Source organism: Carlito syrichta, unplaced genomic scaffold, assembly GCF_000164805.1.
Source record: "Carlito syrichta isolate Samal-C Ts95f unplaced genomic scaffold, Tarsius_syrichta-2.0.1 Scaffold87115, whole genome shotgun sequence".
In the NCBI taxonomy this organism is placed as follows: domain Eukaryota; kingdom Metazoa; phylum Chordata; class Mammalia; order Primates; family Tarsiidae; genus Carlito; species Carlito syrichta.
In genome coordinates, this window is record NW_007031211.1 from 321639 (window position 1) to 335611 (window position 13973).

General features: G+C 46.2%; 1 protein-coding gene across 1 annotated transcript in view; it reads right to left on the bottom strand.

The window, feature by feature from the left end:
- Positions 1-13973, bottom strand: part of MED12L (mediator complex subunit 12 like) — a gene marked incomplete at its 3' end in the record, with an annotated part of 335349 nt that overhangs the window by 320621 nt on the left and 755 nt on the right. The window lies entirely within an intron of this gene.

The following is a 13973-nucleotide window of genomic DNA, read 5'->3' on the forward strand; positions in this document are numbered from 1 at the left end:
AAAAAAAAAAAAAAAAAACTAGAGTAATGTGGCCATAAGTAAAGAAGCCAAGCAACACCTGGATCCACTGCAGGCTGGAAGAGCCAAAGCATCTCCCCTGGAGTCTTCAGAGGGGTGACGCTGCTGACACCTTTGTTTCCATTTTCTGGCCTCCAGAATCGAAAGAGAATAAATTTGTGTTATTTTAAGCTACCCAGTTTGTGATAAATTGTTATGGCAGTCACAGGAAACTAATGACCGAGACCTGAATATCACTGACCACCTAGTTAGGCCGTCTTTCTGCCTCACTGTGATCGCAGAGACTCTAACCCCTCAAACTGACACCCTCAGTCATCGTAAATCTCATTCCCTTATCATGCTGAATGGTGTCTCAGCACCATAACCATCACACCCAAACACCTCCACACAGCATGCAAAGGCCCATGGCTTGGTCCCACCTTTCTTTCCCATGCCAACCAGCTCCCCCTGCACTCTCTACTCCATGCTTCAGGCCCACAGTCCAGGGCACACCCCACATCCTTTCTTACGACCCCTTGCACATGCTGCTCCCTTTCCCTGTTACTTATTTTCTTCCATTTCTTCAGCCCAATCCACTCCTGTATGTCCTGCAAGTCCCAGATTCAAAAATCTGCCCCTCTTTTAGGTCCTGCAAAAAATGGGCCAGTCCCCTCTTTCTTCCACAGGACCTTTTACACTCCCCTGGAAAAATACCTGAAACACTGTATCCCTCACTTACTGGTCCTGCACTCCCTCTGAACCACACTTCCTTAACCTTGGAACTAGTGACGTCGGGGTCAGATAAGTCTTTGGTGTAGGGCTGTTAGGTGCACTGAAGAATGTTAGTGGCGTCCCTGGCTTCTACTCACTAGATGCCAGTAAGTAGCAGCACACACACGCAGCTGTGACAATCCAAAATGTCTCCAGATACTGCCAATGTTCCAAGGTGAGAAAGAAAAAACATCTCCTCATCCCTCAGTTGAAAACCACTGCTCTAAGATTGGCCCAGGATGGCATCTAATGTTCCTAGCACTTGCTGATTCTTATAGATATTCATAAAAGAAATGTTGTGGGCTCAGTGTGGTGGCTTATACCTGTAATTCAAGCACTTTGGGATGTGGAAGCAGGAGAATTGCTTGAGCCCAGGAGTTTGAGACCAGCCTGGGTAACACAACTAAGTGAGACCTCATCTCTATTAAAAAAAAAAATTAAAATCTTAGCAGGTGTGGTAGCAGTGCCTATAATCCCAGCTACTCAGGAAGCTGAGGCAAAAGGATCCCCTGAGCCTAGGAAGTCAAGGCTGCAGTGAGCTATGATCATGCCACTGCACTTCAGCTTGGGTGAGAGTAAGACCTTGACTCAAAAAAAAAAAAAAAAGTGCTGCCAGGCTCGGTGGCTCAGCCTGTAACACGGCGCCTTTGGGAGGCTGAGGTGAGTGGATTGCCTGAGCCCACGGGTTCGAGACCCGCCTGGGCAGGCGAGACCTCATCTCTACAATAAATTTAAAAAAAAAAATTAGTCGGGTGTGGTAGCGTGCGCCTGTAGTTCCAGCTACTTGGAAGGCTGAGGCGGAAGGGTCTCTGGAGCCCATCAGGTCAAGGCTGTGGTGGCCGGGAGCAGCCACTGCACTCCAGTTTGGGCGACAGTGAGACTCCAACTCAAAAAAAAAAAAAAAAAAAGTGTTATGCCTCAGTGTGGGCTAGGAACTATAATGAAAGTCACAAACATAGTAAGAAATACAAGTCTTTGGTCCTGGCCTCATGAAACCATAGTTGCTCAATGATGTTGGATCAACAACTGATTTTGTTTGTCAAGCATATGTACAATAAGGTTTCCTGCAAAACATGGAAAATAAAACCCAATGGCTATTACTTTTCTCCTCTTCTCAGAGTCACAGATTGCACAACTAAGGAGAACCCATTTACATAGAATGGCATGGACATGTTCTCCCTGGACCTGGGCAACAGGTACCGCTTGTGCGTGTCTCTCTCAAGTGAGCTGCCCATAAATAATGGGTGGTACCTCAACCAAGAAAACAAAACTGGATAGAAACAATCGCCAGCACACACATAGCCACAATGCCAATGCCAGAGTGATCCCCAGAGGCTGCAGACAGGGCCGGGAACCTTCCACCAAGAAACACAAGGACAACAGTGTGTGGGCTTCCGGAGTAGTACTACCCCAGCCCAGGAAGCACCACACAGGGTCTGGCAAGTTCGGAGAGGATGGAGCAGTGAGTTGATCCAGTGGTGCACTAACTGAGCTCACAGAGGCACTATGTACCCTCAACTGCAGAGGGAGTCTCACTGCCAGGGCAACGTGAGGGTGTTTACCAAAAGGGGAGGCTGTTTACAGAGGGAAGGCCAAGTAAAGTTGCAAGAACAAATCAGGGCACACAGTGCTTGGCCCAGATCCCCTCTGACAAGTCACTTTAACTTGCCTGGGTCTCCATTTCCTTTTATACTTTGTGAGAAAGAGCAACCCATCTCTAAGTTCCCTACTAGCTCTAAAAGTGCATGGTTTCTCCCCAGAATAGTGCAGACCCACAGAAGCTCCCTCTCCAAGCAAAACAAAACAGGGTTCTCCCTCTCTTCCCATCAAATCTCTGCCAGAAACAGAAATATAGGAACCCTCTATCTAGGTCCCCTCCTACGCTTCTGAAAGAAAGGCTCTGGTCAGAACGTACTTCCTACAGGACAAGGTGCGGGTGCCCTTTGTCTCTTGCTGCATATTCCTTATCAAGCCAGAGAATAGGGGAGTTCCTAAAACATACACTCTCCTTAAATAAAAAAGTAGACACTGGGCACGGTGACTCACACCCATAATTCCGGCACTTTAGGAGGCCAAGGTGGAAGGATAACTTGAAACCAGGAATTCAAGACTAAGCCTGGGGAAAATAGTGAAACCCCATCTCTACATGAAAAATAAAATATAAAATTGCATTTAACAAAAAAAAGTGAAGAGGGGATCATGCTGTGATTATTCAAGGGTGCCAAAATATAAATAGAAAGTACCTTGACAACATTAGAAGGTTTCTGGTTGCAAGAAATTGACAACTGTTCTAACAATGGCTTAAACAGTGTGAACAGCTACATTTACTTAACAAGAAGCCCAGGAAACAGTAGTCCCAAGGTCAGTTCAGCAGCCTTCATAAAGCCACTCAACTGACTCCTCATGCTGCCTTTTCATCCATAGGCTTGTTGCCTCAAGGTCACAAGATAGTTGCCCCAGCTCCAACTGTTATGTTCTTTTATTCCATTTCCAAAGACAAAAAACTAAAGTCTTCAGGGCATTAAGAGAGGGCATTCTCCTTCTGTGCCTGGACTTTCATAAAACAGAAAAAAATTCTTCTCCACAAGTCCTGTAGTAGATGAGCATTAAATATTTTGGGTCATAACAAAGGTATATGCTTACTTCAAGATGCAAGAGAAAATACAAAAAATCTGACTTTTTTGTTGTTTTGAGACAGGGTCTCACTATGTTGTCCAGGCTGGTCTCCAATGATCCTCCCACCTCAGCCTCCCAAGAAACTGAGACTACAGCATATGCCCGTCTAGGATTTGGATTTAAAAAAAAAAAAAATTTTCTAGTGAGAAGCAGGCAAGGAAAAAACAGGAAAAGAATGATGGTAAAGTATCTGCCACCTTCTTTCTCTGCTGCTCAGAAATCTGAGGTTTAAACACCTTTCCTTGCAGTCACTCCTTCTGGGTCCTCCCAACTTCTCTAATTCCTGCCTAGTCTAGAAGCCTCAAGGCAGGTTCAGAACCCCATGGTGTGCTACCCAATGGTGTGCTGAAAAATGTTAACAACAGGTCGGAGGCCGCTCACCCACCCTACTTTGCCTATTACCTTTGTGTAAATACACTCACAGTTTAAGAATATGGCAATTTCAAGCTATCAACATATCAACCAGCTCACAAAATTCCTGAAATCTTAACAATCAGCTAGTATCAGCTGACTCCAGCACACCATTGAGTTTATACCTTACATTTGATAAGAATTTAAGCTTACAAGGCTCGTTCATACGTAAAACACTCTATATGATCAGGCATTAGTGTCCCCCGCTTATAGGTGAGGAAAATGAAAAAACTGCCCCCAAATCCCAAGTGGCAGAGCTGAAATGACCACATAACAGTCCTAACCCCAACCCTACTACACTCTGGCAGACTGCAAGTATTAAAGTGCCTAATCCACATCCTCTGAGATTCCTCTGCTTCAGTACAGAGCTCCAAAGGGGCTCTAGGCTGGCTTAGAACAAACTCATTCCTGTAAAGCCAATCAAAGTTACCTAATAATTATTCTTTATTTCCTTCAAAGACAAAAATAATGCCCATTTACTATTACAGCTTAGAATACAAATTAGTAGAAAGAAAACACAAATCATAGCTAATCCCATCCTCCAGAGAGAAGGGATTGCATGTGAGTGACAATCCTTCCAGATTACATAGATATATTTTTTTTTTTAAGTAGAAATCATGCTATTTTATAACTTAATGACATTTTCCCACATACATACATTTTCTAAGACCGAGAAAAAGAATTTTTCATGGACTCCCTTGTCACTGTCACCCAACTTTAGAAATTATCTAAAGCCAGGCCAAGCACAGTGGCTCATGCCTATGATCTCAGCACTTTGAGAGGTTGAAGCAGGAAGATTGCTCGAGACCAGAAGTTTGAGACTAGCTTGGGCAGCATGGTGAGACCTCATCACTACAAAAAAAAAAAAAAAAATTAGCCAGGCATGGTGGCGCACACTTGTAGTCCCTCAACTACACAGGAGGCTGAGGCGGAAGGATCACCTGAGCTCAGGAGGTCAAAGCTGCAGTGAGCTGTAATCATGCCACTCCACTACAGCCTTGGTGACAGATTAAGTCCTCGACTCAAAGAAAAGAAAAAAAAAAAGAAATTATCTAAAGACAATAAAGGCCAGACTTGGTGGCTCAGTCTGTAATTCTAGCACTTTGGGAGGCCGAGGCGAGTGGATTGCCTGAGTCTGCGGGTTCGAGACCCACTCGGGCAACTTGGCAAGACTTCGTCTCTACAATAAATCAAAATAGCCAGGCGTGGTAGTGCACGCCTGTAGTTCCATCTACTTGGGAGGCTGGGGCGGAAGGATCGCCGGAACCCAGCAGGTTGAGGCTGCGGTGGCGGGAGCGTGCCACTGTACTCCAGTCTGGGTGACAGAGTGAAACTCCAACTCAAAAAAAATAAAAATAAAAATAAAGACAATAAAAAGTCCAAGTGTCTCCAGGATCCCTCTTCAGGGAGGAACCTGCAGGAGGTCAGTGCCTACCCTCTGGATGCCAGGCTCCCCAAGATCAGACCCTGAGGTCAGCCTTTCTCCCAGTTCAATCACCTTCTTTCTCTGCTGCTCAGAGATCTGAGGTTTAAACACCTTTCCTTGCAGTCAATCTTTCTGGATCCTCCCAACTTCTCTAATTCCTGACTAGTCTAGAAGCCTCGAGGTAGGTTCAGAACCCCATTAAAGTAAAGGAAAGAGCTTCACAGTTCCTGGAGTTTCCAAGGTCCACTTGCTCCATGCTTCTGGTTGTGTTTTCACACACATGTACACACCCACAGGGATGCTGCTCATGGGTTCAGCTAAAATCCTTGGACTCTGCTCATCCTCATCCTCTCCCCATGGAGCTTGCCTTGCAGACTGTACCTTGTGGTCCTCTACCTTCAGAAAGGATCACATTTCACTTCCTCCTTTGCCAGCCTGAGGGAAACATCTGACAGAGAGAAGGACAGTGGCCGCACACCTAGTTAGCAGCCTCACGAGTCCCCAAAAAGCCCAGTTGAGAACCCAGGCCATGATCAAACAAAATCCTTGACAAGTCCAAAGAGTGGCTTCCTAGGACAAAGCAAGACCTCCTCCCCTGTGCCTCAGTTTAGCCAAGTGCACGCAGGAGGGAACTGGGGTATTTCAAGAGCAAGACACAGAATTCTACCCAGCTACAAGTCATGTGCCGCTGACAGAAAACAAGCTTATGCTGGGAACCGTGGGGATCAGAACAGATCTTCAAGGGGGAAAGTAACTAATCGCATTTGCACTATTTAATACTAAAAGGTACTAAGACTTCAAATAGTGTTTGATTAAAAGATTCTAACATAGCCGGGCTCAGTGGCTCAGCCTGTAATCCCGCGCTTTGGGAGGCTGAGGTGAGTGGATTGCCTGAGCCCATGGTTTTGTGACCCTCCTGGGCAACCTGGCGAGACCTCATCTCTACAATAAATCAAAAAAATCAGTCGGGCATGGGTGCGCACACCTGTAGTTCCAGCTACTTGGAAGGCTGAGGCGGAAGGATCGCCGGAGCCCAGCAGGTCGAGGCTGCGGTGGCCAGGAGCAGCCACTGCACTCCAGTCTGGGCGACGGAGTGAGACTCCAACTCAAAAAATAAAAAAAATTAAAAATAAATAAAAGATTCTAACACATCAGATGTGGGCAGCAGGCAGGAATAAGGGGGAGCCCAGTTGACAACATTCTTTGTAGACAAGGATAGCAAACTACAGCAAAGGTTCTCAAAATTTGGTGTGTTTGGGAATCAGCTAGAAAGCTTGTTTAAAATGCAAATTTCTGAACTTCCTTCCCAGAAATTCTGATTCAACAGGTCAGGGGTGGAAGTGGGGCATGATATCTGCATTTTCAACAGGCATCTTTTGAGAATTTTGCTGCAGGTGTTGGCAGACTCTAAAAAATGATAGACAGTTAAGTTCCTCCTCCCTGGCCACAAAGCTGGGGTAGCAACACTTCTGAGAACCCTTCCCCCACAATCCAGTGCTTCCTACACAGCTCCTGTCCTAAGGGTCATCTGAGGGATGAGTTCAAGGCAAATGTCCAAACTTCCCTGAACAATGGGACTCAGGAAGGTCTGTAGCAGGGCCCTGGAACCAGCAAATTTGTCTCAGGTGGAGAGTTTTCTGGAATCAAATGTCTCCCTAGGCCAGCTGCCGTGGCTCAGGCCTATGATCCCAGCACTTCGGGAGCCCAAGGAGTTCGAGACCAGCCTGGGCAACTTGGCAAGACCTCATGTCTACAATTAATAAAAAAAAATTAGCCGGGCATGGTGGCAGCTGCCTGTAGTTCCAGCTACTTGGAAGGCTGAGACGGAAAGATCGCCGGAGCCCAGCAGGTCGAGGCTGCGGTGGCTGGGAACGTGCCACTCACGCATGCGACAGAGTGAGACTCCGACTCAAAAAAAAGTTTTAGATGCTAACAAGAAAACTAACAGGAGTTACCAAAATAAAACAAGCAAGGGGACAGTTAAATGATATAAATACAGTAGTTCGTTAAGGGGTCTTTCTGCCTTTTCGTTAACTTCTCCATGAAGTATTCACTGAGCACCTAGTCCAACTGCAGGTGCTAGGCAGCTTATTCCAGAGCAGAAGGCAAGCCACCGTACCGGACATAGGATTAGCATCCTAACAATGGGACTTCAGACAGTGATGAGAAACACAGGGCGATGGACCGCCAAGGATGAGAGAAAATGGGCTGCAAGGAAGGCCTTCCTACAGGGGAATCTCTGAGCCATGAACCAAATGACAGGAAACATGATGGCAGAGGGGGCAAGGGACAAGAACCCAGACACAGAGGAGCAGGGCCTGTAGGAAGAAGAGACAGGCAGAGTGACATCCCACTGCACAGTCAAAAAGGGAGCAAGTTGGCAGAGGGAACTCAAGGGAGGCCGAGGCAGGAGGATTGCTTGAGCCCAGGAGTTTAAGACCAGTCTAGGCAACAGAGGGAGACCTTATCTCCACAAAAAAAAGAAATAAAAAAATTAGCCAGGCGTGGTGATGCATCCCTGTAGTCCCAGCTACTCAGAAGGCTGAGGTGGGAGGATCACCCGAGCCAAGGAGGTCAAGGCTGCAGAAAGCCGTGAGCAAGCCACTGCACTCCAGCTTGGGCAACAGAGTGAGACCCTGACTCAAAAAACAACAATAATAAAAATAAAAAGTACAATGGAAGGCTCTGGGATCCTTTAACAAGGGATCAGCTAACGCAGGTTGACACGTGTTGAGCACAGTTTGTGCAACAGACATGGCGCCTTTCGCATACATTAGCTCACTTTCTCTTCCCAGCAACTCTGTGAAGTTGGAACAAATACAGCCTCATTCCTCACTTGAGGAAGCTGAGTCAAACAGGCAGTAAGCTGGGAGCTGGAACTCAAAGCCGGGCTGGCTGGCTCGCTACAGGCAGTGATGGTAGAGGTAGACCGGTAGGGCCTTAAAAGCCAAAGTAGAAGGTTTAGACATTACTTCAAGTGTAATAGAAAGACACTGGAGGGGGACTAAGACTTCCTGACCCATTTCCTTAGAACTGAGCTAAGAGAGGGCACAACTCCTGGGAAAAGCACACCGAATCCTGACTGGCTTGAACTGCTGAGACTTCAGCCACACCAGAAGTCCAACCCAGCCCTGGCTGTGTCAGGCAGGATTCTCTATCCCCTGAAGAACAGGATGCCCTCTCTCTAGGTCAGGGTTCTCCAAGTGGGCCCTTGGCTCAGCAGCATCAGGTCACCTGGGATGCTGTTAGAAATGCAATTTCTGGGACCCATCCTCAGAACTACGGAATCCAGAGACCCAGCAATTCGTCTTAACAAGCTCTCTAGGGGATCTGAATAGGCCCTGACTTTGGAGAACCACTGCTGTGGGCAATCCATATGCAGGCACGCAGGCACCTCCATCACCACCAGCTCGCTTAAGTTAAGTTGGAGTTATCCTTGGACAGACCAGCACTGCACACCTGGCCACACTGCCCCCAAGATCCTGCTTGGGGGTGGGGGCTGTTCTACAGCTCCTGACGCCTGGAAATCTCACTGTTGCCCCAACCCATTTTTCTACCTAATTTGATTTCTTGCACACATTTATTCTTCAACTATTGAGACCTCTTTTATCTCAGAGTAAAAAAAAAAAGTCCTCTTCCTTCCTACTTCTGGGGTTTAATTTCACTTTCAGCATTGCAGCCTCCAAGGCAGATGCAAAGGATACATTCAGCCTAGACTTTCCTCAACACTTGTCAGCCATCACATTCCCCTTTCTTATTCACCCATTCCACATTTACTCATACATCCCAATAAACATTTGTGCCTTCAGCATTCTAGGGACTAACTATACTAGGTGCCAGGTTCTTCAGCCAGGTCTAAAACAGGCCTCATCCCCACCCTCATGAAGTTGACTCATGAGTGGGAGATGGCAAGTTGCAAATAAATATACAATTACAGAGGATATGCCAGAGGCCAAGCATGGTGGCTCACGCCTGTAATCTCAGCACTTTGGGAAGCCAAGGTGGGAGGATCGCTTGAAACCAGGAGTTCGAGATCAGCCTGGGCAACCTAGTGAGACCTCATCTACACAAAAAAATCAAAAATGTAGCCAGGTGTGGTGGTGCAAGCCTATAGTCCCAGCTACTTGGGAGGATGAGGTGGAAGAATCACCTGAGCCCAGGAGGTCAAGGCTGCTGTGAGCCATAATATCATGCCTGGGAGGCAGAGGACTCAAAAAAAAAAAAAAATTACAAAGGATATACCAGAAAGACCCAAGACCTGAATGATGAAGAATCAGGCCTGACAGCAGTTCGTGACAGCAAATATTTGGAGGTTGAGTCTATGGCAGATTCTATTCTGAGCACTATAAGAGTATTATCCACTGCCGGGCGCGGTGGCTCAAGCCTGTAATCCCAGCACTTTGGGAGGCCGAGGTGAGAGAATTGTCTGAGCCCAGGGGTTCGAAACCAGCCTGGGCAACTTGGTGAGACCTTGTCTCTACAACATATCCAAAAAAATTAACTGGGTGTGGTAGCACGCCTGTAGTTCCAGTTACTTGGAAGGCTGAAGCAGAAGGATCGCCTGAGACCAGCAGGTCAATGCTGGCGTGGCCATGAGCATGCCACTGCACTCCAGCCTGGGTGACAGAGTGAGAGTCTGACTCAAAAAAAAAGAAAGAAAGAAAGAGCATTATCCTCACATCTTCCAGCAGCTCTATTAGGTGAGTAAGTAGTATTAGCCCCACACCACAAGAAAGGAAACTGAGGTGTAGGGCAAATAGGAATATATAATAGGGGAGCCAGGACTTCAACCCAAGCAGACGAACTCTACAGCCTATCTTCCCCACTATGGCTAAGGTGAGAAGAGCAGGGTGGAATGCTGAGGGTAGGGGTGGGTAGGCGGACAGGTGTCCAGACAGACAGGCCGGAACCTGCAGGAGCCCCAGGACAGAAAAAAGTCCGGCTGAAGCCAGAAAGGAAGCCAAACACACGGTAAACTGTGGAGTATTAGATGGACTAGAAATATATTTTGGAATTGGATTGAACAAGATGTGCTGATGGAGGTTGCACTTGGTGGCTCACACCTGTAATCCCAGCACTTTGGGAGCCTGAGGCGGGAGGAATGCTTGAGCCCAGGAGCTCGAGACCAGCCTGGGCAACATTGCTAGACCTTGCCTCTATAAAATAAAATAAAATTAACTAGGTATGGTTGCCCACACCTGTCATCCTAGATACTCAGGAGGCTGAGGCAAAAGGACTGCCTGAGTCCATGAAGTCAAAGTTGTGGTGAGCTGTGACAGGGCCACCGCACTCTAGTCTGGGCAACAGAGTGAGATCCCAACTCAAAAAAAAATGTGCTGATGAATGTATGAATTCTGATGGATGGATGAGGTACAAGGGGAAGGGAGGAATCAAGGATAACTCCCAGTTTTCTGATTCCTTGTTTGTTTGTTTGTTTGTTTTTTCATGTGTTTGGGGTTTTTTTTGAGTCAAGGTCTTACTGCATCCTCAATCTCTTGGGCTCAGACAGTCCTTCCGAGTAGCTGGACTATAGGCACACACCACACCACACCACACCACACCTGGCTAATTTTTTTATTTTTTTGTAAAGTCTCACTATGTTGCCTTGAACTCCTGGACTCAAGCCATCCTCCCACCTTGGCCTCCCAAAGTGCTGTGATTGTAGGCATAAGCCCAGTCTTGATTCCCTGTTTTAAAGGCTTGAGGACAGTCTGCCTCCAGAAGGTAAAGTATTAACACAATATATAACAAAGTCCTATAGGATGCTGATGCACAGAAGCCTCTCAAATAATCCATCAAGCAGGTTAAACCTTCCAGTTCCTTCTGCCCACGCCATATTTCTCTACAGGCAGTCCTCATTCAAGAGGTCCCCCTATCCACTGGGAGCCATTTTCCACAACACTATAACCACTGGTTAACAACCACAATAATAATTACATCTGCAGTGACACAAGTAACTTCTATTAGGAGGATGGTTTTTCTGGCACAAATGTTGGTTCCAAAATTTTTTCTGAAGTGCACAATCAAACTAATTTACAAATGAGAAGCTATGCAACTTGCCCAAGGTCACCCAATTGCAAAGACGCTAAATCAGGATCAAAATCCAGGTCTGCCCAACTTGAAAACCCATACTTCCTCCGTTAATTTGGCATTAATGTGGGGGACACATCTCTCTGACATAAAAACAGTCGTTTTAGAAGCACAGATGAACTTTTGCAAGTGTTAATAGTTATGGTATCATTTTAATATAGATGATCATTTATGTGTGTGTGCGTAATATCAAATAAATAGGCAAAATATGTATCTATGATTTTATATAAATTTTATATATACATGTATATTGCAATAAATTCACAACTTCATGTGTATCATTGTCTGATAAACACAAAAGATTTCTCAAAAGTTAGTTTAGGCCAGGCGCAGTGGCTCATGCCTATAATCCTAGCACTTTGGGAAGCCGAGGTGGGAGGACTGCTTGAACCCAGGAGTTCGAGATTAGCCTGGGCAACATAGTGAGACCTCATCTCTAAAGAAATCCAAAAAAATTAGATGGGTGTGATGTGCAGGCCTGTAGTCCCAGCTACTTGGGAAGCTGAGACAGGAGGATCACTTGAGCCTAGAAGGTTGAGGCTGTAGAGGGCTATGATTGTGCCATTGCACTCCAGCTTGGGCCACAGAATGAGACTCCAACTCCCAAAAAAAAAAAAGTTAGTTTAAAGAAAGCACTTGAATAAAAATACAGGTGGTACAGGGATAGGGTAGAACTCTTGAGGGAGGTAGCACATAAATAAAGCCTAGGAAACTGTGCACCAGCCACCCAAGAACAGGCAAGCACCTGTTCCATATCATGCCCAAATTTGGCTACAGCCACACATAACTCTGACTCTTTGCTCCATCCAGAGAGATAAAACATCAGCTGCCTAAAGGGGAAAGGGAGTAACATCAGAACAACATCATTTAGCATAAATCATCTTCAATGTGGTATTGATTTTGACAAATACTGGTTTGGGCACAACTCCTCTGCTTATTTACCATACACCTTGGTTAAATCAGTTAAGCTTTCCTGGGGCCTCAGTTTCACTCTGTCAAAAGGAAGTTATAAAAAGTAGCCCCCAAGGTCACTACCAGTTTTAGAACACCATAAAATGTTATAAGACCCTGAGATCCAAAATTATCTTTTCTAGAATAACAGAGGCCCCAATTCTGAAATGAATGTTAACTCAAAGAGTAAGTGCCAAATAAACGCACGAGGCATCCCAAGACACCACTCCATAACTGAGGGGCTGCAGTCAACTATGCTGCCCTCTGGAAAGGTGTGGAAAGACATTAATTACAAGATGATAAAGATCAACCAGTTAAAGTCCTTGCCCCTACCAAAACTTTCAGGATTTCCTGCCCCCCCAAAAAAAGTGTTAAGTTATTAACATTCTTTACACTCAATCCTTAAGCATCTCTATTATTTCCAGACCTTAACCATTAACTTCATTCTGAGGCAGGGTAGCAGGGTGGAGAAATGGGTGGGGAAGAAATCTGCAAAATCTCATCAAACTCCAGCACTCCTACCCTCCTACCCTCGGGCTAAGCCTCTGCTGGGAACCACCTGTAAAACCTCCTGGCTTCAAAATGAATGACTTTCTTGATGCTCCAAGGTGCAGCCCATCTAAAGAGAGTTGCAGCTCTTATTTATTTCTCAGGCAAGTTATTAGCAAGCCATGTTTAGCCACAACAAGCCTTCTTACGCTATTAATTAAACAAACCCTTCTATCAAAAGGGAAGTCTTAAGGACCCCTCCTTGCCTTGTTTACAAAGCCCTTTCTGTGATATCAGTGGACCTACAAACTTTTAATAGAGGGGTTTTGGATTCCCAGGAAGACAAATTCTGAAATGTGGTCGGTTCGCATTAAGCCAAAGAAAACAAAGGGTGGGTGGGCTGCAGTTGGCAAACTCAGAACACACAGCTAGGTAGCAGGTGATGTTAAAAAAAAAAAAACGCAAATCCCTGGGTAAATTGTGTAGCCAAGGGTGATCATTATAACTGGAGAGTTGTTACATAATTACTTGTTAACTCCTGACAAATACATACATAGCTACAAAATGCCATGGTTACCCTAGCATTGAAGCTAGTGTCCCCGGTGCAAGAGTCCAGGTTTCTCCAATTAATTTCATTCAAAGAAATAAGCAATCCTGGGACCTATTCCCTCCCAAGGTAACTCGCCGGCTTTTACATATACAAAACAGCCTCCAGCAATTAAGCCAATTGCCTCTAGGGATGAAAATCAGTGTTTCCCCTTAATAGTGATTTTTAAAGGGGAGAGGGGGACGGTCAGAGAGCTAAATATTTATCATCTCGATAAAAAAGACTTCCATTCCGAACTAGAAAACTGGAAGAGAAAAGCCGCCCCCCCCACTCCGTCCCCGGCCAGCTGGCGCAAAACGTAAGCCCTCAGTGTCGGATGCACCGCATTCCAACATTTTTCAAAAAGTTTACGAGGATTTTCCGAAGCGGCAAGGAGAAAAATAAAGCAGGCAGGAGCGGGGGAGAGCAAACAGGAGGGTTTCGGCAGGGAAGCAGCCGGAGAAGCGCCCGGCGGCGCCGTGCAAGGCCCGGCAACAGGGAAGCGACCCGGCCCCCGGAGAGGGGGCGCCCCGGTGGCGCGCGGGGACTGACAGCCGCCCGGTCTCTGCCGCCGGG